Source organism: Microtus ochrogaster, chromosome 1, assembly GCF_000317375.1.
Source record: "Microtus ochrogaster isolate Prairie Vole_2 chromosome 1, MicOch1.0, whole genome shotgun sequence".
Classification (NCBI taxonomy): domain Eukaryota; kingdom Metazoa; phylum Chordata; class Mammalia; order Rodentia; family Cricetidae; genus Microtus; species Microtus ochrogaster.
The window spans coordinates 36,907,882-36,928,708 of NC_022009.1; the positions used below are offsets into that span (position 1 = coordinate 36,907,882).

General features: G+C 50.1%; 1 protein-coding gene across 1 annotated transcript in view; it reads right to left on the bottom strand.

The window, feature by feature from the left end:
- Positions 1-16,750, bottom strand: part of Gpr68 (G protein-coupled receptor 68) — a 21,371-nt gene extending 4,621 nt beyond the window's left edge. Inside the window, exon 1 of the mRNA XM_005343455.3 lies at positions 16,215-16,750. The gene's annotated coding sequence lies outside the window, so the exon portion shown is untranslated. The remainder of the gene's footprint in view (positions 1-16,214) is intronic.
- Between the last annotated feature and the right edge of the window lie 4,077 nt (positions 16,751-20,827).

Here is a 20,827-nt window from a genome sequence, read left to right on the forward strand (position 1 = left end):
TCTCTCTCTCTCTCTCTCTCTCTCTCTCTCTCTCTCTCTCTCTCTCTCTCTGAGACAGGGTTTCTCTGCGTAACGGCCCTAACTGTCCTGGAACTAGCTCTTGTAAACCAGGCTGGCCTCGAACTTACAGAGATCTGCTTACCTCTACCTCCCGAGTGCTGAGATTAAAGGCCACATAGCTACAATCTCAACAATTATGTCGGGGTCCGGTGCTAGTCTGGACCATAAATTATTTCTCTTGACCAGACCCCAACATAAACTCTCTCTGGACCGGCATGGAGATGCAGGAATAAAGAGACAACTCACATGGCTTTATCGGGAGGGAGATTCTCAGTGATCCCTCATGAAGTCCTGCATTCACATCCTGAGGAATTCCTCTCATTTATTCTCCAAACAGCTTTTATACCAACACATAAACTGAGCGGGGAAATACACCAGCATTCTGTCTCCTAGGTAACCAGGTGAATGGCATTTTGTCACGTCTGCATCTACCTGTCTGCTGTGTATGCTAACTGTCACGTAGGCTTGAATCAGCATCTCTATCAGGTATCTTCCAAATTACAAAGAAAGGAGCAACAACATCCTCACACTTTGTTGGGGCAGTGACAGCCTGTCTGCAGGGCCACGTGACCACCTCAAGTGGGGCCCATGGCTTCAGAGCCTGGCTGCCACACCATATAGAAATATGGGCCTACACAATAATGAGGCAGAGGCAAGAGAATCACTGTGAATTCAAGACCAGCCTGGGCTAATTGCTTAGTAAAATTTTGTCTAAAAACAATATTTTGAAAGAGAGAAACCATATTCACATAAATTTATTATGGTATACTACTGTAATTATTCTTTTTATTACTAGTTATTGCTCACATCTTCCTATGTCTAATATACAAATTAAACTACATCAAGGGTAAAATACGTACATGTTTGATAACTCATAGTGTAAACAGAGGTCAGTGCTCCCCACCTGTGAATTTAGGCATCTCCTGGGGGTGTTGGATGTGTGCCTTTGGAACAAGGTAGACCACTGTGTGTTCAGTTCTCCTGGATAAAGGGGCCAGAATCCTCATGCATGTTTAAACGAGCAGGAAATGGGTCTGGTCCAAAGCCACCTTTTCTCTCATCTGGATCCCAACTCCCCCTAGCAGGGTCAAAGCCCAGTCCCTCCTCTACCCTAGCCCGCCCCTCTCCTCACCCCACTCATATTCTTTCCAGAAGCCCTTCCAGGCCGGCTCACTCCATCCTGCTCTCCTCCCCACCTGACCTCTTCTGCCACCCAGCACCACCCCCGCCCTCCCGCTCAGGCTCTGTCAGCCGCAGCCCTTCTCCGGAGCAGCAGCCCGGCACCTCCTTGATTTACACAGCTTCTCCCACACCTAGACTAAAAACCAAGCACCCTTGTCAACCCAGCAGACCCCCCTGATTCTAGCTCCCCTAACCTTGCCTGCCACCCCACCTGACAGCCATACGGCAGCCTTCTGTGCCTCGGTCCCTCTACCTGGATCTTGCCTGGCCACTCCTTCCTAGAGTTCTCCTCCTTTGGCACCGCCCCACACAGCACCTGCTCCTGCTCTGCCAGAGATCTCTGGACTGTCGCTTCCTGGGAAGACTTCTCCTGGCACCCACCTCAAATACACACACACACACACAGCACACACACACACTCACACACACGTGTGCACTCACATTGCACACACGTGTATACACACACACACCTGTCTCCATCTCATCATCCTGACTGATTGCTTCATCAGCTTTTCCTATTTATGTCTTATTTATTTAACTTGTGTGACTGTTGATGGCCAGGCTCCGCAGGGATGCAAATTCCAACACAGCAGAGGTTTTTCCCCCACCTCTCACTGATGCCCCCCCCCAGCAGTGTGAACTATTTAGGGACTTCTTGAATGACTAAGTAAGAGTCATTGCTCATTCTTTCCAGGTGAGGAAAGTGGGCTCCGAAGGGGAGACTTGGACCAGCGAGGTGGCTCAGCGGATAAAGGCTCTTGCCACTAGGCCTAACGACCCGAGTTCAAATCCCACACCCCACAAGGTGTCCTCTGACCTTCACATATGTGTCATGCAAGTGTGAGTATCGAAGTTCAGACCCCCAGAACACAGGTAAATCCCAGGTGGGCATGGCAAACCATCTGTCACTCTAGGCTTGCGCAGCAGAGATGGGGGTTTCTAGAAAATGCTGGCCAGCTACTGCAGGGAATCCTGGTTTCGGTTGGGAGACCTTGCCTCAGTGAATAAAGGGGACCTGAAATGGAAAATAAAAGGGCAGAGGAGCACAGGCCCCAGGCTTCCCCAGATCAGAACAGACCAAGCCTCCTTGAGGCATGCCCTGTCAGGTCTTGGAAATTCCCTGATAGTCACCGGGCCCCAAGTCTGTTGTTTACTAGTGGTGAGTGTATGGACGTGTGGGGTGGGGTAGGGCCGGGTGACGTTTGTAGCTTCCTCTTTCCTAAGCCAGCAGCAAGCTACTTCTGGCAACCAAAGGCAGAAATATACAAGTCTACAGAGCTAAAAAGCAGCACTACTGCAGCCAGGTTTAGGCACCTCCCATGTTCACTGTGGAGCAAAAAGAACAGCAGTTCTTAAACTGGCTGCATCCACTGGAAGTTTAGGAAACCACAGCCTCTCGCACTCATGAGTTTCCAAACTGGCTAGGTCTGAGAAAGGAGCTCTCAAAGTTTTACATCTCAAATGAGCTGCTAGGAGATGCAGAAGATGTGGGCTTGCTGCACCATGGATCACACTTTTTGAATAGCAAGGTCCCAGAAGAGTCTCGAAGGTCATAGGCTCAGGTTCTAAGCATGTTCCCCTCCCATTATGAGTTCCTGAGGCAGGGAGCAGATGCTGCTAGAAGGAGATTAAAACCCAGCAGGAACTTTGAGCAGAACAGGGGCACAGGCCCTGGGCATTTCCAGACGCTATCTGGAGGGAGTAGCTCCAGGGGTCCTCATGGCGTGGTGACTGCAGGTATTCCTGAAGGTGACTCTTTAGCTTGCAAGTGTTTTGTACTTTATTAGGGTTTCCTATCTGTACTCTGCTTCCACCTTCACAACCCTGTTTTTGTTTCTCTTTAAGACAAAGCTACTTGTCCAACAGTCCAGTACTTCTAAGTTTCATGGAACAGGTATTTGAGGAACATGTACAGTGTTCAAGTGTGGCCAGGATACACACATGGGGAACTTAAAAGATAAAACAAGAAAGAGCTCCCACCCCCAGGGGACCTCCAAACCCAGAGCTCCCACCCCCAGGGAACCTCTAAGCCCAGAGCTCCCACCCCCAGGGAACCTCCAAGCCCAGAGCTCCCACCCCCGGGGAACCTCCAAACTCAGAAGCCAGGAAGACACATGCAATGATTACTGCCATGAGAAGTAGCATCTGGTGGATGCATGGGCATCTCTTACACATACATTCAGTGTTGGTTCAGTCTTGTGAACCCATGCACACTTTCCATGATTCCAATCCCATTACAGCCTGATGGCTCCCAGAACTCCCCCTAGGCTGAAGGCTACATATAAACCACCCTGGCCACCTCACAGGACAAGCCCAGTGGGGTCCACACTAGGTCCCACATTTTCTCCATTAATCTGTTCTTAGAAAAGATGTCCCCACTTGCCCAGTTACTCACCTTGAATGGATGCCCTTTAGCTTCCTCCCTCCTCTCCTTCATGGCCTTAAGAAAATTGCCAACTTCTAGAATTTTCAACTCCTAAGTTTTTGAAAGCATTGCTCCTTTCTCCCTTCCTCTCACCAGCACCTAAAGTTGGTTTGATCAAGACTTCCTGAAGTCAGTGTAACTGCCTTAAGTTAGGTTCATGTCTGTGACTCACCACCGAAACGCCATCTTTCAAAACACACATCTAACCAAGTCATACACTGGCTGTCCAAACATTCACCCATATCTACCCAGCCACCTATTCACTTACTCATCCATCCCTTCCCTATCCATCTATCATTCATCATCCATCCACCCATCCATCCATCCACCCATCATCCATCATCTACCCCTCTATCCATCCATCATCTACCCCTCTATCCATCCATCCACTCAGCCACCCACCCATATTCATCTGTCCAAACGATCTTCCTAGAACAGTCACTGAATGTCCATTGTGTGGAAGGCATTACACTATAACCTGGCTCTAACAGCCAGCTTCATTTTATTTCCATGAAGAAGAACAGGTCAATGAAGTAAACTAGGAAGAGCACAGGATTTTGTGGGAGTTCTCCAGAGGTAGCCTAATGCAGAAAGGGAAGCCTTTCTGAGCAGTGACAGCCAGACTGAAGCTAAAAGAAAGAGGAAGGGCTGCCCAAACAGCGGGGAGTTTTTGCCTGTGGAAAATGTGTGCATGCCGTCAAATGCAAGAGGGAGAGAATGAGTACCTTTGGGGAACTGAAAGTAGTTTGACATGAGAGCAGGCATGGCCAGAGAGGAGACAAGAAACTCTGTAGAATGCCAACAAAACAGAAAGGAATTGCTCTGGGCTAACCTCCTGCTCCTGGAGGCTGTCTCACCAGCTTACCTATGCACCCAGTCCTTGGTCTCCTGTGGTGGAGAAAAAAAGAGAAACAGCTCTCTACCATCTAAATACACACAAAGTGACTCACAGCTGGGGCAGACCCTTATACACATGTGAGCCAGGGTAGAAGCTGCCAAGGGTTTAAACGACCAGGAGAGACAAAGCCCTGACAGGGAGGAGGCACCTCTAGGAGAAGCTCTCCTGGAGCTTGAATAACTATCTCCCCCAGCACTCATTCTTCTGCACGCTGTACTCAGAGCTGGAAGTTTCCGGTATGCCTGCTTCCCTTCCCTCAGCTGACCAAGCATCCAGACATTTACACGGGCTGTTTCCAGAGGGATAAGGGCACCCAACTGTCCTATGAAGGCTGGCTTTAGAGGAAGTTTCCCAGGGGAAGGGATAGAAATAAAATGTTCTTTCTTTCTATTGTCACCTTTCCCCTGAATAGTCTCACTCCCGCGATGACAAAGATAACCAAGTCCCATTTCTAATGTCCAATGAGAGTTTCAAAGTCAGCCCAATTGAAGCTTACCAAATCCCTGTAAACTGGGTGGGGCTGGCATTGCTAACACATTTCACAGAACCTGAAGACTGGAGAGGCTGAACTAGTTCCCAAAGCTTACACAGTAAGTCAGGGTGATTCTGAATCCAGAACAAAAGCCTGACAGTGGTGGCATGCACCTTTAATACCAGCACTAGAGAAGCAGAGACAGGTGAAACTCTGTGAGTTCGAGGCAAGCCTGGTCTACAAGAGCTAGTTCCAGGACAGCCAGGGCTGTTACACAGAGAAACCCTGTCTCAAAAAACAAACAAACAAACAAACAAACAATCCAAAAACAAAAAACAAAAAAAAAACCAACAATAAAAATAGACCCCAAACAATAGCAAGCAATAGCAAACAATACACTTGACTGTGTGGCCCTGTACACACACACACACATACACACACATGGACTGAGAAATAAACTCCCCCAGACAATGCTTACCTAGATGCTTGTCATGCATGCTGGTATTTTCTATTTCATTTTCTTTATACACAGGTCTTGGGCTATTAGACTGATTTCTGTCCCACAAGCAGGCCACTTTGGAAACTATCCAGTCCCATACCCACACTGCCTGGCTTTTCTGGAGCCTCTGGAAACACAAAGGAAGGCAGCAGGGTGTCTACAGCCGGGGCTGATGGGAAACAAGCAGTGAGGTCCAACCTCAGCAGCCCGAGTCTCTGCAGAAGAACCCAGCAAGAGCGGGCTCTGACTCAGCCCGTCTAGGGAGCTCTACCCTCAAACCTCAACTAGCTGTACTCCTACAGCTCAGCTTGGCAGTACACGGACAACCCTGCCCCCGGACAAGCTCTCCCTCTCTCAATTCCTGCAGAAAACCTTCCCGGTTCATCTAGAAAATCCCCAGCTGGAGGCTGCCCATTCCCCAGCTGAGGCAGAATCATGTGAACTCCAATCTGGTGTCAGGCTGGGCCGTTACTGAGGAACCGCCCGCCAGCAGGAGGATGAGGGTGGCAGGGATCCCTCCACACACCCTCCATCCCTTCGGCTTTCCTTGTGCTGCAGGTGGAATCGGGGAGCAGACACTCGGACTTGAATTAATACTGATGCCTGAGGGTGGGGGCTTAGAAAGAATCGGGCACCCCACTTCTAGCTATCACCACCTTGGGTACATGCTAGGCACCAAGAGGCACCGAACATTGAACCTCTTTCCTGTGGTTTTCATTGGAGTCCCTCAGGTCTGCACTGCAGTTCTGACTTAGGGCCATCAGAGGCAAGGACAAACTGACAAGGGACTGACTCCTAGCCTCAAATCCTTCCTCCTGGCAACTAATATCTGGGTTAGTGGGTCTCGGCCCTGGCCACACTTGTCAGAAAACACTTCAGAGCCTATTAATACATAATACATACATACATACATACAGATATAGATATACCCTATCCAGAATTGTCCAGGCATCAGTGTTATGCAAAGTTCCCTGGTTAATACTAAAATAGATGAGCAAGTGGAACCTGCTCCACAGACCCACAGAGCTGGGGCATTAGGGGTCAAAGCCTGGGCAGGATAGGATGTGTGACCCCAATTGTCAACCAAGCGCTAGACCATACCTGTGAACTCCTTCTGCTCCTGGGAGCGCTCATGAAACCTTGCTGTGTTCATTTACACACTATACTACACAGGCCAAGCTGTAGGAAGTTCTCCAGTCCAGCCCCTCAGTTACAAGTGGGGAAACTTGGGGCCCCGAGGCCCAGAGGCTGTGGACAGAACCTAACCACTACAGAATGACTGGGCTATGAGTGAGTTTGATGCTGATGTCAGGGGCTGCGACAGAGTCCTCCAAAGCAGAACCCTTGGAAGCCCATCACAAGCTATACCTGGAGCCTGGGCACACCACACATAGAGGACCTAAGGAACACGACCTCACTGTGATGTAGGGGACCTGTCTTCTCCAGAGAACAAGCTGCTCTAGGACAGTGTTAGCTGAGGATCCTTCCAAGAAATGCCAGCAAGTAACGGGCCTTTTTCAGCTGTCACCTGCATCAGCAGCTAGCTGGAGGTCTTATGTTACAGGAAGATGGCCACTTGTTCTGGGGCCGCCATCTGCCAGCACTGGATGTCACGCCCTGGGGTCTAGAGTGTACTTGTCTTTCCATGATGTCACACGGGGGAGGGGAGAGTATAAGACTACCTGACCACCTCCAGGTTGTAGAGAGCACCTCCCTTCCAGGGTGGCCCAGCTTAACAGGCCACACAGACACTGCGCCTGCACCGTTGCCTTGCACACCTTCAGGAACCAGTGAAGGCGTTGTGAACTCCCTCCAGGATACCAGGGACCAGAAAACTGTCCTAGACCTCTGCTAGCCAATGCACAAATCTCCACCTGGAATAGGCACCCAGCAAACCCGCCAAGCCTCAGACACATTGGTAGAAGGATTCCTTAGTCCACGTCCTCTGTCATGCCCATGTAGTAAGAGAAAATAGAGCCATTGCTAGGTCTTTGGTGCTGGGACTTTTTTCCTTCAGCAGTGACACTATACAGTGGTCTCAGGAATCCTAGAAGCCTCATAATCCCCTGGTCTTTACAAACTTCAATAAAACCTACAGTTCTATAAAAACACGAGCCTGTCACACACTGCTGGTAACGTCAAGAAAAGCATCGCCCTGTATCTACCTGCAGGATTCTGCCCTTTAGCCAAAGAAAACCAGCTACTGTCCAGGGCAGGATGGGATAAGGAGGATGAAACTGAATGGGACCAGGTCCTTCCACCCCACCCCACTTAGGTTTAAAGACACAGTCTCCTATGTAACTCAACCTGAAACTATGTAAGCCCAAACTGGCCCTGGACTCATGATCCTGCTGCCCAAATGTCGAAACGCTGGGATTACAGACAAGCATCGCCACATGGCTGCATTATACCAGCCTGGTTGCAATGACTGCAGTCCATGGACCCCACTGGACTGAGCCCTGACTGTCACTATCCTGTCATAGCATAGACATCTGCTTCTGGATTTGCTCCTGAAGAGTTGTGAGCCTTCCTCGGCTGCTTTGAAAGCTACTGGCTGCCATTTGCTTTGATGCAGAAGTCTGCTCTGAGACAGAGTCCTAGGTCACAAGACCTTGAGTTACCCACCATCTCCCCAGGAACCCAGGCAGCTGGGAAGCAGGATAAATAGCCCATGGGGTCTACACATAAGGTCTCCAGCACACAGGAATAACGAATGCCAAGGCCACTTGGAGGCCAGCTCAAGATGGAGGGTAGGAGGAGCACAGGCTCTGAGCACAAGGTGAGCACTTCCACTTCCTAACCTTGAGAATCATATAGTCTACAACTTCGTGAAGCTTGGAGACAATGAGACCCAGTAAAATGCCTGGCACTTAGTAGATCCTGAAAAAGAGCCAGTGAGATGATGATGATGATGATGATGATGATGATGATGATGATGATGATGATGATGATGGATTGATAAATTGATGATACTAAGCCTGGAGTTAGAACTTCCCATCCCGCCATTTGATGACACAAGTCAAGGCAGAAATGGGCAGATTGACTTGGGAAATGGTGATGGAGCACTGTGTATTACCATCGGGGTTTGGAGGAACTCAAATTACTCCCTAATTTGAAGCTAACCAGGATGGAGGATCTGAGGGGCTCCCCGGGGGTCCGGGCAATGTAAGCAATGCCTGTAATTAGCCATCTGCAGTTTGGCTGCAGGGAGCCTTTCCTGGATTGTGTCTTCTGTAGCTATGTGTTAACTAGCTCATGCTTGTAGCCAAGGAGACTCTGCGTAGGTCACCTAGATTCCTCGTGGTGCCGTGGGCTTAATAGGCGCCAGGTGTGGATTGACAATGGCTCCAAAGAGTAAGACTCTTCAGTTCCCAATGTGTCCAGCACCAACACCTCCTTGAGGGTTCTGGAAGAACCTGGAGGACCTCAATATCTACACTAGCCACCAACGATGTGGCTATCCACCAATGCATGCTCTGGTTTTAAGTTTAAGAAAAGACACTGTGTGCATGCATGGGCACATGTACCATGGTGCATGTGTGGAGGTCAGAAGATCACTCCGTGGTGGTGATTTTCTTTTCCATCTTCACATCTATTCCAGTGACTGAACTCTGTCACCAGATTCAGCCAGCAAGTACCTTTCCCTCTGAGACAGCTTGCAGGCTCTATTTCTTCTTTTCTTTTCTTTCTTTTTTGAGACAGGGACAGGGTCTACATAAAGCTAACTGTTCTGGAACTCACCATGTAGATGAGACTGGCCTTGAACTCACATATATCTGCATGCCTGCCTCTGCCTCCTAAGTGCTGAGGTTAATGGTGGGCACTACAGTGCCTGATTCCACTCTTATATGAACCCTCTGCTACGGGGTCATCCCAGCTTTATAGATGAGGGAAATGAGACTCAGACAGACACCAGTCTGCTCAGGGCTACATAACTGGAGAGCACATTAGCTAGGATTTGAACACGGGCGTTTGACTCCACATAAGGCTTTAGACCAGGGCTTTCCTGGTCCCATTGCTCCTGAAGCAGATTGCCAGGGAGTTGCTTTAAAACAAATTCTCATCTTACAGTTCTGGCGGTCCAAGTCTGATATGGATTTTAGTGGATTAAAATCAATCTGTTCCCCAGGTTGTATTTCTTTTGAGGGGGAGTTCAAAAAGATCACCTCATTTTTCAGCTTCTAGGAGCTTCCAACATTGCTAGGCTGTGGGCAACTTTCCACTCCCAGAACTTGCCATGGAACCGAATGCTCTTTGCTTTGTTATTTTGTTTGTTCCTGTCAGCATGGCTTCTCTCTCCTCCCTCCTTTTCCACTTTCAGGGACCCTTATGACAAACTGGGTCCACTCAATTGGCCCAAAAAAGTCTCTCTATTTTAAGGTCAGTTTAGCAGCAACCTTGGTTCCTTAATTCTCTTAATTGGTGCCTATGAACTTAATTCTCTGCAAAGGCAATACTGTTGCAGGCCCCAGGGTGAGGAACTAGACATCCTGGGTTGGGGAAAAGAAGACAAGAGACCTAGATGTTTCCCTCTATTCCTACCCCAATCAGGACAAGGTCTAAAGCTGTAAAACAAGGCCACATGGACCAGCGGATCAATGTACGTGTAGGATGGGGCCTCTGGGTGGAGGCAAGCCTGAGCTGTGCCCTGAGACAGCAGCAGAGTTCTGGAGAGGGAAGGGGAGGAGACTCTTCAGTCTCTCAGCATCCTGTGCTAGGTGACCCAACTTGTAAGTCACCCCTTCCCCAACTTCTGTTCCTCTTCCCCCAATACTCCTTACCGCCTATCTCTATACTCTTCTCCCCAGTCTTGAAGGCCACCCTGTTTCCCATGTATGCAAAAGCACTACTGTTGACCTTGAGGACACCTGTATCAGCAACCCCTGGATGCCCTGACCTGGACTCAGACTCTCTTAAGGGTCTGGAGAGATGCCCAGTATTTGGGAGCACTTGCTGTGCAATCGTAAGGAGCAGAGTTTGAATCCCAGAACCCACGCAACAAGGCAAGCATCTTGCTGGGCATGACAGTGCATGCCTTTAATCCCAGAATTTGGGAGGCACATACACATGGATCTCTGTGAGTGTGAGGCCACTGGTCTAACAGTGAGTTTCAGGAAGCCTGAACTACATAGTGAGACCTTGTCTCAAATAACAAAGAAATGAACAAATGAACCGAAACAACCCTGGGCCCTCAGCACTTAAAAGCAATGACTGCTCTTCCAGATGACCCAGATTCAATTCCTACAACCATCTGCAACTCCAGTTCCAGGAGATCTGACACCCTTTTCTGGCCTCCAAAGGGCACCAAGCATACAACTGGTGTACCCACATACAATCAAGCAAAACAATCATACACATAAAATAAAAATAAATATTTTTAAATGAAAAAAAAAACAGAAACAGAAAAGGCTGGATATCCATAAATAGCTGTGCAAGAAAAATAATAGGGTCCATTTTCAAAACCAAAGTATCTTGAGGCCCAGAAACATATACATAGAAAGCTCGGCTCCCTGCTAATGGTGGCAAGTCTCACTCCCCCAACCCGAACTAGACATTTAGAGTAGAAAATTACCAACAGCAAGGCTTTCCTCATGACCTACAGAGGAAAAGCTGAAAAACAAACAAACAAACAAACAACAAACAAATCAAGCAAGCAGGCTGTGAAATGTGCTAAACCCACTCAGGCCTTCACTGAGAAACAGACAAGGATAAGTGACAGGTGACATGTTAGTCTGTACCCGCCCCATTGCTCAGCCACTCAGGACAAGGAGGAAAGCAGCCCTGTTCAGGTTATTAAACCTCTTCTCTACCCTCGACTGGCGCACTGGTCACTTACTTCTTTGGGTTGGTGCCCAGCTTTGCAAGGCTGTAATATAACTGGCCTCTCTTTCAATCCTCTGGTCAGTAGGCTTTATTATTATGACTGGGGAGTGTATGTTCCTTCCTCACAACCTGTAGCTCGAGCTCCAGAGTTCTGATATCCTATCCAGGCCTCTGAACACACCACACACACATGCCCGCACACACACGCACTCTTTAAGGGATGGAATCTGGGAGGCTGTGTCTCAGCAGTTCCCCTGGGTGGGTATGCCATATACCTAAGCTTCCTGGTGGACCTTCTCCACCAGCTTCTCCATGCAGCCCTTCCCGAGCCCAGAGGCCAAACCAATTTCCCGTCCACTCCTATATCATCCACTCCACCCTTCTCTGGGACTGCTTTGTCCTTTCTGACTGAGCTGTGACTCTAGAGGTGAGCCTGTTCTCTCATTATGACTGTGAGAGCCAGCCCAGGTACCTCACACAGAAAAAGGTGTGGCAGGGAGTTCCAATGACAGGCGAGTGCATGTTACAGGTACACGGGATGGGTGCTGGTGTGCCTTGAGCTACAAGCAGGTGCAAGGTGCCGGACCTTTCACAGGCTGTGACCCTGTGGGGAAGACAGCTCATCCCAGCTGTGTCACCTAAGTGAGTCGCAGGGTCACACAGCTGAGAAGCGACAGTGCTGGATTCATGATGAAGCCCAACTTCAATATGTTTCAGTGACTGTCAGTGTCATTCCTGGGACTGTACGGGGTGACTTCTGGGTGCCCATATCCTCCTTTGTTTCCTGTGTACTGCTGGTTCCTGACACCACGACCCCTTGCATGCTAGGCCTCTGACCTCTACCTCTGAGCTCTACCCACATCCTCCCACCTCCCTCTTGAATAAGGAGGACCTGGGTCCATTTCGTTTTCCACCGAGGAAAACATACACCAACTCCATCAAGAGTTTGCATGAATAAGCGACTGTGGGCCTTTCTTCTGCAGCCTGCCTGAAGTCCGGTGTGGCCAAAACCGAAGTTAGAAGCTAACAAATGGGGGCGGGGGTGGGGGGAGACAGACAGGATGTGGATGAGGGAACAGGAAGAGCGTGAGTCTATTCTAAAGGTGTGGAGGGTTGGATCTTGGTGACTATGAATCACAGCAGAAGCCTGTCACCCAACCCGACTTCGAGCCAGGAGGGTCTGTGGTTTGAAGAGTTGAAATCTGTCTGAGCATCCTTCTAGCTTCTGGCCAGAGGAACCCCAGGCCTTTAGGTTGCCATGGTAACCCAAGTCTGCTGCACCCTCCCACTACATTTCCTGCCTCCCCACCCTGAGAGCTCTAGGCCATCAATTAATGAGCCAATAATGTCTGACAACAGTCATCCAAGCCCAGCTGCAGCCTCCTGAAATCAGCGAGACTTCTCCCGGGGACTGGGAGCCATAAAGATGTTCATCGCACTTGACCCAGAGCCACCTGCTAAAGTCTCTTTTCCCAAATCTAGGTTCCTCTTTATCTTCTTCCGCCTGATTTTGAAAGCATGAGGTTGCCAGAGGTTGGGACTGATGCCTTAGAGACTTCTGGAGAAACAGATGCTGGAAAACAACACACAGGAAGCTTACCCCCCTCAGTCCTGACTCAAGACCAGAGACATTGATTCCTATGGTGTCTTGGACATGCGCTTTTGTGATACTGCTGGTCCTTCACCTTTGCACAAGATGATCAACTCACAGCACCCAGAAGGGAGAGAGGGAGGGAGGCTGGAGATCTGACTCCGTAGGTAGAAAGATCAGCTAGCAATACACACCCTGGGTTCGGTCCTTAGCCCTGAATAAAACCAAGCACAGCTCCTACACCTGTAACCCCAGTGCTGGGAAGGCATAGACCAGAGAGGGTCAGAAGGCCAAGGTTATCACACAGCTAGTTTGAGACGTGTTGTGGAGTATTATTTTGACTAGGCAAAGATGTGTTCCACTTGTTTATGCCGCAGAATATTGCTTCAACTATGTGAATGTGTGTTCCATTTGTTTCTGATGCCTTTGTTAACGATGGAAAGATGTGTTATATTTATTTGTTTGTGCTAAATTTGTTTAATGGTGTAAAGATGTGTTGCATTTGTTTCACCTTGCCTAAGGCACTGGCTGGTTTAATAAAAAAAAAAAACTGACTGGCCAATAGCTAGGCAGGAGAGGGATAGGCAGGGTTGGTGGGCAGAGGAAAAAAAAGAGAGAGAGAAAAAAGAAGAGAACACGGAGAAAGAAGGACACGCCCAAGGCCAGAAGTCAGACAGCCACCAGCCAGACACAGAGATAGCAGGAAAGAAAGGAAGAAAGCCCTGAGGCAAAACATAGATAAAGAGAAACATTAACATAAGAGCTAAGATAAGACCGACCATTCATAATTAATATTAAGTCCCCGTGTTATAATCTAGGAGCTGGGTGGTGGCCCAAAAAGAAAAAACCTGGTACAGAGACCAGCCTGGGCTACATCAGACCCTGGAAGGGCAGAGGGGAGTGGGGGTGGGGAGGAGGGGGAGGAAAGAGGAGAGGAGAGAGACAACCATGTTGTGGTGACTCTAAAATTTAACACTCATCTGACCAGGAGTAGGAGCGTCTCTGGATCCTGCTGGGCTCCGTGACAGCCTGGCCAAGAGAGCTAAGTGGTAGCAACACTATTCCAGCTTCTGGGTCCAGTCTAAGGGAACAGACAGTTCCCACTCCCTTATCTCTGGAGATAGCGGTTAATTGAAATTTAAGTACTACACTGGAGGGAGCTCACCAACCAAGACAAGAGCTGACAGCCCCAGATGAACCTCTAGTTGACAGCTGGGTCCAGACTCCTGCTATACGAGTTTGCGACTCCATTGCAGGGGGGCCTCTGAGCCCTTCCTTAATGACAGTCTTTTGAGCCACATAAACAAATCTTCTGAGTATCTTTTTTGTTTTCTTATTTCTTTAAAAATACATAACGAAATTCTTTGAGACTTTCATCCACCGTATTTTGGTCGCATTCGCTTCTACTCTTCCCCCCTCCTCCAACTCCTCCTGGATCCACCCCATCTACCTACCCCCCCCCACACACACACACACTTCCTATCCTATCCGCTGCCCATATTCTCCTAGATGTGGGGCCACCCACTGGAGTGTGGTTGACCTACTAAGGTCACAACCTGACTGACCGGCTCTTCCTCACATTTGCAGTTCCAAGCTGAGTTTGCCGTCTGCTCTGCTCCAGTGACTAGCGGGAATGTTAGTATCACTGTCTCCCAAATCTCCTTAGGGTCTACCATGGACTGGGCTCCATGCATGGCTATTTAATTTTAATATTTGTATGGACTCTGTCGCAAGGGTATTATCATCTCTATTTTCCCTGCAAAACACAAGGGTTCGGAAAGAAAAAGAACACCCAATGAGGTCAGCAGCTGAAATAGGAGTTTCAATGCTGAGAGCCCCAGAGAGCCCAGTTTAATTGTCCTTCTGACTTAATTGTTCTTCTGACTCTAGTCCCTAGAAAGTGCAGCAGGGGAGGGGACTGGGTATCAGCGTTGGTCTCTACACCTTAGAGGTCAGAGCTCGTGTGGTTCCATCACCACACTAGAAAGAACTCCAGTGGCAGGTCCTTTCTCGGAGGGGCCCACTGAAGCTTAAAATGAGGGTGTTTTGGACTGGAGATGCGCATTGCAAGCATGCAGCCCTCTGGGGAGCAGGTAGGGGAGAAAGGGTGAAGAGGAAGAATAAGAAAGAGGAGGAGGAGCCCAGAACTCTAAGGAACAGAAGAGGTGGCTCAGAACGAAGCGGTGAAGTTCCGGAACTGGGCAGAAAACTCAAGGAGTCCATATTTTGGCCGCTCGGCATTGCCCGCTGGGCTCGGGAATTTCCCCTCTCGCTTTTGGACACTCACCTCTGTATTGAGAGGTGGAGATGGAGGCGGGGGCGGGAGGAATGAAGCAAGTCATAGCTTTGTCTGTTGTCTCAGATTTGTGTCGTTTCCATCGTCATATGAGAGGGCATGTCACCTCACTAACCTCTAGGGTTGATTCATCCACCCACAGGTATCCCACCCCCCTTCACAGCGAGACATGCCCACTGCCATTTGGGCACATTGGCACCAAGACAGTGTCTTTTTAAACCAGTGCTGAGCCCCAGAAAGCTTGCTTCCCTTGGCGTTTGCTTCGCTTTTGTCCACCCATCCCTTCATCCAGACACAGGACCTGGGACACAGCTTTCTCTCTGGATTATTTGATTCCTGGAGGGGATTTGGGGGTTCAGACCAGCAAGCGCTGGTACTGCTCCTGCTTACTGGCGGTGGGCCAGCTTCCCCCTCCCTTGAGTGGAAGGTGAGGACATGGTAACTGTTTGGGTCTCAGTATAAGATGTAACCAGAATCTGCCGGAAGAAGGGACACAGATTCTGGGAAAGGACCCCAGTGCAATTTCTGGGTCACCAGAGCTGGGGAAATAAAGGGTTAAGGGTCTCACACTCTTTTTGCGGGTGAAGAAATTACCAGGTGGCCATGGAGCCAGCCGCAGGGGCGGCTGCTAAACCCAGCGGCGACCGCATAAGGAGACACCGACCTAGGAGAGGACCGGGAGGCGCCAGCGCTCCGGAGCAGACACCATCCGGTCACAGTTCTGCGGGTCCACCACACGACTGTACTGTTTGGGGGTGTGCCCGCCTCTGCCGTGTACAAGCGTCTGCGCGCGGTCACACCCGCATCTGTCGCCGGGCAGCGGTTGCACGCTCGACCCCGCGGTGTGCGCTCCGGGCAGTACCCAAAACCCAGCCACAGACCCCCCACGCGCTTCTCCCGGCCCTAGCGCGCAAGCCACCCGGGGCCGTGGCAAAAAAGAAGGAGCTTGGCTCTCCGAGGACACGTACCTGCGCGGCGACAGTCTGGGACGCGGGCCTGCTGTCTTCCGGCGCCCTACACTCGCCGCCCGGAGAGGTCGGGGACTCCTGCAGGCACACAGGTCTCTTACTCCTAGCCAGCCTGGGCCACGTTGTGCGAGATTCCTCCAGCTCCCAACCCCCTTCAGGCATAGCCAGACCTGCCGGCCCACGCCCTGCAGTTCACACTGACCGCAGGCCACAGGCGAGGCGCCTGCTAGAAGGGCCGAGGTGGCCAGAGCGCGCGCCGGTCCCGGAGTGGCAGCATCCCCCACCCTCCTCCCGCCAGCATCCTGACCTAGAGACTCACTCTGCCAAGGAAGCCTCGCTACTGATGGGCTAGGGGACTTCTTCGGCTACAGGCACAGCCAGGCGAGCTTGAAATCCAACATGGGAAGCCGGGAGAAAGGTGAAGAGCGCAGTAGCCTTTCTGTGTTCACCTTCTGTCTCCAACATCAGTGGCACATTAGTGGCCACTCAGTAAATGTGGTGGGTGTCACATATCTGAGCCTTTCTCTATGCGCCCTAAATCTGGCCTCCTGGATCCCAGAGCTGGTGCTCCCAAAGCCAGCAGGGGTGGCCAGGGACTTCATGAATGACCTTCTCTGGTTTTATGGAGACATCAAGGAAAACTTCAATGTCCTTGGCCCTACATGCTCCCAAATAATACTAATAACAATAGCCACAGCTTGCATTGCTATAAGCAGCTAAACATGTTGATTTGAGTAACTCTAAACAAACGCTACTATTTTTCTCGTTTATGTGAGGAGGTATTGAAGCACGGAGAGGTCAAATAGCTTGCCCAAGGCCACACAGCTATTTAATGAAGACTGATTAAATCCGCATCCCATCCTACGGCCTAGCTTTCTCACTAGTGCACACCTGGGCTCCTGCCGACCACCTCCCCTTGAAAGCCTCCCTGCCTCTCATTTTCTGAACTTTCCCAATTTGGCCTCTGGCGCCCCCACTGTGCTCTTCCGGACCGACAGCCTTTGCATGGCCTGATGGGATCGTTGGCACAGAGCTGCCTGTCCGCGTGGCCCTTGCTCTGGACCCACATTCCCATCTATGGAGTGAATGTCTGCGAGTGGTTGGTGGGGAGTCTACAGAGTCCTTGTCTGAGACAGACAGGCGGTTAGGGTACAGTGTAAACCAAGACGCAGCATGGCAAGGGGACAGACAGGAGCTATCTCAGCGGCTACCAAGGCCTCTGGGTAGCCCTGAGTCATAGGATGGAAGCTCCGGATCATTGATTCTCAACCTTCCTAATGTTTTGACCCTTTAATACAGTTCTTCATGTTATAGTGACACCCCCTCCCCATCATAAAATTATTTCGTTGCTACTTCCTAATTCTAATTGTGCTGTTATGAACTGTAAACAACCAGAATGGGAGGGGAGGCTGGGTCATCTGCTGACTGGTCCCCATTGTGAAATCCCACTTTTTTTGTTTTCACAAGTGGAATTTTCCAGATAAACTGTCTGTGCCTGAAAATGCTCCTCCGATCTTTCTCTTAATTTTTATTTATGTGTGTGAGTGTAGTGTGTGGTATAAATCTGTGTGTGCTGGTGCACGGAGAGGTTGGAGGCTGACATCGGTGTCTTTGTCTATTGCCTTCTCCACCTTGTTTTTCTGAAACTCCAAAGACCACTGACTTCTAGACTGGTTGGCCAGAGAGCCCTGGGGATTATCTGCCTGTCTATGGTGTGTCCCCAGCCCCCATCAGTGCTGGGTTACAGATACATGTGACCATACCTGGCTTTTTGCACGAGTGCTAGAATCCAAATTCAGGTCCTCATGCATGCAGGCACAGCGGGCACTTTACTGACCGCCTCCCCAACCCCTGCTTTGCTTTTTGTTTGTTTTGTTTTAAATTGCCACTCTGAATGTAGTTAAGAGCTTGGGTTTGAAAGTCAGAGCATCTGAGTTTAAATTCCAGCCCTTCTTTCTTACTGGCAGGGTGACTTTGGATCAGTCCCTTAGTCACCTTGTGACCATTTTCCCGTCTATAAAATGGGGACACTAGTGTGGGACTGACGTGTTGCATGAGTTAACCAAGTGATGTCTTCTCCACTCAGCACACGGTCAGGGATGTCCAACAGATGTCGGCTGCTGTGATGTTTTGGATGCTCACTGCATCCTCAGAGCTCAACCCTGAGTTTTCTTTGTAATTAGGTTTTATTCTCTCCCTCTCACAGATCAAAACACTGAGGTGCTGTGAACTACCTAAGTCCACCCCATTTCCAAGTGACCCAGCCAGGACTCAAAAGGAGTTCAGACCCTAAAACTGCTTCCCTCAGTAACTATGTCCCCCCCCTCCCTCCCAACCTCCCTCCAGGAAGGAAGAGAGCTGCAGCCCACTGTCGCTGCACTTAGGACTCTCGGAGTCCAGTCAGGCTGTGGTAACAGTTTACTGTAAAGTGAACCCCATGTTGCTCTCCTGCCCCACAGTTCCTGTGGTGCTATGGATGACCTATGTCATAAACTCTGGTTGGAAGCTCCTAGTTCAGGCTAGCTCTACTGAGTGGTCCTGTCTCCCTATTTCTATCCCATAATCTCTGTTTGCAGATGGACAGCCAATATCTTGTGCCTCTTGCTGCCTGAATATTCTGTAGCGCTGGGAATTGAACCCAGAGCCTCATAAACGCTAAGCAAACACTCTACCCCTCAGCCACACCCTAGCTCCTAAATGTCCTTGAATTAAGCTTCCTATTGATTTGTACCTCACCTTGTGAGACAGGAGGATGGCTCTCACCCCCAGTTTCTCAGAGCAGCCGAACTGGTGGGAGAGGTACAGACAGGGCAATTCTGGCCTTCTCTTCCATAAGAAAATTCTAGATTTGAAAAGGTGAGCTAGGCACAGTGGCATATGGGCGTGCCTTTAATCCCAACACTCGGAAGCAGAGGCAGGAGGATCTTTTGTGAGTTCGAGGCCAGCCTGATCTACAAAGGGAGTTCCAGGACAGCCAGGACTGTTACACAGAGAAACCCTGTATTGATCGCCCCTACCCATGGCCCTGCCCACTCTGCTGTCTTTTGGCCAGGTTTTTCAGGGGCTCTTGGGGTCAAGGTGACTGACTCTTTGGCAGGGGCAGTAGAATTTGTTGTACTGCAGATGAAACCTGGAAACAACCTTATAAACAACCTTCCTTCCTTCCTTCCTCTCTTTGGCAGGGGCAGTAGAATTTGTTGTACTGCAGATGAAACCTGGAAACAACCTTATAAACAACGCACAGCTTGCTAAGTTGAAAGGAAGTACGAGTCGTCTTCAGGAGCTTCCTAGGGCTGGAATGGGAACTGCTCCAGGAATCCTGATTGGAATACTCTGCTAACCACTATCTTTCATGCTCACTGAAGTCTCTCCCCACATGGGCAGGGTTCCAGAGACAAGGCCAGAAGTTCTCTGTCCCCAGCAGGTAAGGTTTGCTCCAGGCCTTCTTTTCCAGTCTCCTGTGGTTTGGGGTATTCTTATCTGTATGTTTTGTCTTGGCATTGTTCCTGAAGGCAGTCTCCATGCTGAGAGCAATGGTAATGGGTTCACTGTAGTTTTTGGTATCAAACTTGGGATGATGCTCTGCCAAGGTCCAGAAAATGGCAAATATCAGCCCGTGTGCACAACACCTTTGCCCAGGCGGGGGTTTTTTGTGTTCTCCTCTGTCTGTCCACACCCACTCTTCACCCAGTGAAGGACTGAGTCCTGGCTCCCTGCCTTGCTTCCTGTGTTTAGCCAATAGGAGGAGAATGGGGACCCAAGGGACCTAGTCCCTTTGTCAGGGTGGCTTTAAGATGGCTGCTTCCTCTTGTTGAAGGTATCAGTCCCGATAAGCTGCCCCTTCTCTACTTTCTTCCCATTGGCCTTGGGGGAGCCCCTGGTTCCACTGACCACCCCTTAGGCCAGTCTTCGGGACCCTGCCCCTCAGGTCTCCACTTCCCACTGGGACTGGGACTAACACAGAGGCAGTGGATACACACACAGAGGACTAAGAACGAGCAAAGATGAACTACTTGTGAAAATAGCTGTCTTCCCTGGCTTGTTCTTCCAATGCGCACAGCTGGCCAGCGTCAGAGCAAATCCCTCTTCATCCTCCAGCCTGAAGAACGGGCAGTTACTCCCTCCCCAGCCTCCAGCGCCAGGTCATTTCTGTGCCTGCTCGGCCCCACGGCTCCCACCACTGACTGCCCTGCCCCATCACTGACTGCCCTGCCCCGTGCTCCCTATCACAGGAACATGTCCTAGGCAGAGCTAATCAGGCAAGTGGATGCAGATAGACAACTCTCCTCCTCAGAAATACCCGCCTGTGCTGAGTCAGGCACCTTCTAGTATAGTCTGAGCAGCAGGAAGCTGGTTGCTCTGTGGATCATCATTTCTGGCATCAACCACACACCAGCAGGCTGGGGCCTGAGCTGATTCATCATGGCCTGGGCAAGCAAAGGACCACATGGCTGGTTTTGCTCCTCCCTAGGTAATCTGAAGGTTCTCGGGAGACTATGACTAATGGGGACACCCGAAGAAAGGAAATGCTGAGGCTGGTGTGTGTGTGCGTGCGTGCGTGTGTGCATGTGTGTGTGTATGTGTGTGTGTGTGTGTGTGTGTGTGTGTGTGCG